The sequence below is a fragment of the Arachis ipaensis genome, chromosome B8, assembly GCF_059453495.1.
Source record: "Arachis ipaensis isolate K30076 ecotype BB chromosome B8, ASM5945349v1, whole genome shotgun sequence".
Lineage (NCBI taxonomy): Eukaryota > Viridiplantae > Streptophyta > Magnoliopsida > Fabales > Fabaceae > Arachis > Arachis ipaensis.
Genome location: NC_142443.1, coordinates 87,228,127 through 87,230,079, shown reverse-complemented (window position 1 = coordinate 87,230,079; position 1,953 = coordinate 87,228,127). Strand labels below are relative to the sequence as shown.

The 1,953-nt window shown below is 41.8% G+C and overlaps 1 non-coding gene across 1 annotated transcript; it reads left to right on the top strand.

The window, feature by feature from the left end:
* The first annotated feature begins 1,235 nt into the window (after nucleotides 1-1,235).
* Nucleotides 1,236-1,343, top strand: LOC148548723 (small nucleolar RNA R71). The gene has a single exon (XR_015898276.1). It is a non-coding gene; the product is annotated as a small nucleolar RNA R71 (small nucleolar RNA).
* Nucleotides 1,344-1,953: the final 610 nt, after the last annotated feature.

The following is a 1,953-nucleotide window of genomic DNA, read 5'->3' as shown; positions in this document are numbered from 1 at the left end:
ACCCCATAGATTCCCAGTTTCTCTATTACAGAGAGGGGCATGAGGTTTATCCCTGAACCAAGGTCACACAGAGCCTTAAAGATCATGGTGCCTATGGTACAGGGTATTATGAACTTTCCAGGATCCTGTCTCTTCTGAGGCAATGTCAGTTGATCCAGGTCACTTAGTTCATTGATGAACAAGGGAGGTTCAACTTCCCAAGCATCAATGCCAAATAATTTGGCATTCAGCTTCATGATTGCACCAAGAAACTTGGCAGTTTGCTCTTCAGTGACATCCTCATTCTCTTCAGAAGAGGAATACTCATCAGAGCTCATGAAGGGCATAAGGAGGTTCAATGGAATCTCTACGGTCTCTAGATGAGTCTCAGATTCCTTTGGTTCCTCAGAGGGAAGCTCCTTATTGATTACTGGACGTCCCAGGAGGTCTTCCTCCTTGGGATTCACGTCCTCTCCTTCCCTTACAGGTTCGGCCATGGCGCTTATGTCAATGGCCTTGCACTCTCCTTTTGGGTTCTCTTCTGTATTGCTTGGGAGAGTACTAGGAGGGATTTCAGTGATCCTTTTACTCAGCTGGCCCACTTGTGCTTCCAGATTTCTAATGGAAGACCTTGTTTCATTCATGAAACTTACTGTGGCCTTAGATAGATCAGAGACTAGATTTGCTATTTTAGAAGCATTTTGTTCAGAGTTCTCTGTCTGTTGCTGAGTTGATGATGGAAAAGGCTTGCTATTGCTAAACCTGTTTCTTCCACCATTATTAAAGCCTTGTTGAGGCTTTTGATCCTTCCATGAGAAATTTGGATGATTTCTCCATGTTGAGTTATAGGTGTTTCCATAAGGTTCACCTAAGTAATTTACCTCTGCTATTGCAGGGTTCTCAGGATCATAGGCTTCTTCTTCAGAAGATGCCTCTTGAGTACTGTTGGATGCAGCTTGCATTCCATGCAGACTCTGAGAAATCATATTGACTTGCTGAGTCAATATTTTGTTCTGAGCCAATATGGCATTCAGAGTATCAACTTCAAGAACTCCCTTCTTCATAGGCGTCCCATTACTCACAGGATTCCTTTCAGAAGTGTACATGAACTGGTTATTAGCAACCATGTCAATGAGTTCTTGAGCTTCTGCAGGCGTTTTCTTTAGGTGAATGGATCCACCTGCAGAGGTATCCAATGACATCTTTGATAGCTCAGATAAACCATCATAGAATATATCCAGGATGGTCCATTCTGAAAGCATGTCAGAAGGACACTTTTTGGTCAACTGTTTGTATCTTTCCCAAGCTTCATAGAGAGATTCACCTTCTTTCTGTCTGAAGGTTTGAACATCAGCTCTAAGCTTGCTCAGCTTTTGAGGAGGAAAGTACTTGGCTAAGAGAGCCGTGACCAGCTTATCCCAAGAGTTCAGGCTATCTTTAGGTTGAGAGTCCAACCATATTCTAGCTCTGTCTCTTACAGCAAAAGGGAAAAGCATGAGCCTGTAGACTTCAGGATCTACTCCATTAGTCTTAACAGTATCACATATCTGCAAGAATTCAGTTAAGAACTGAAAAGGATCTTCAGATGGAAGTCCATGAAACTTGCAGTTCTGCTGCATCAGAGAAACTAATTGAGGTTTCAGCTCAAAATTGTTTGCTCCAATGGCAGGAATGGAGATGCTTCTTCCATGTAAATTGGAATTAGGTGCAGTAAAGTCACCAAGCATCTTCCTTACATTATTATTATTTTCAGCTGCCATCTCCTCTGCCTGTTTGAAAATTTCTGAAAGGTTATCTCTGGATTGTTGTATTTTAGCTTCTCTTAATTTTCTCTTCAGAGTCCTTTCAGGTTCTGGATCTGCTTCCACAAGAATGTTCTTATCCTTGCTCCTGCTCATATGACAAAGAAGAAGGCACAGAATAATAATAATAATAGAGATTCTCTTTACCACAGTATAGAGGTTCCCTTATGTG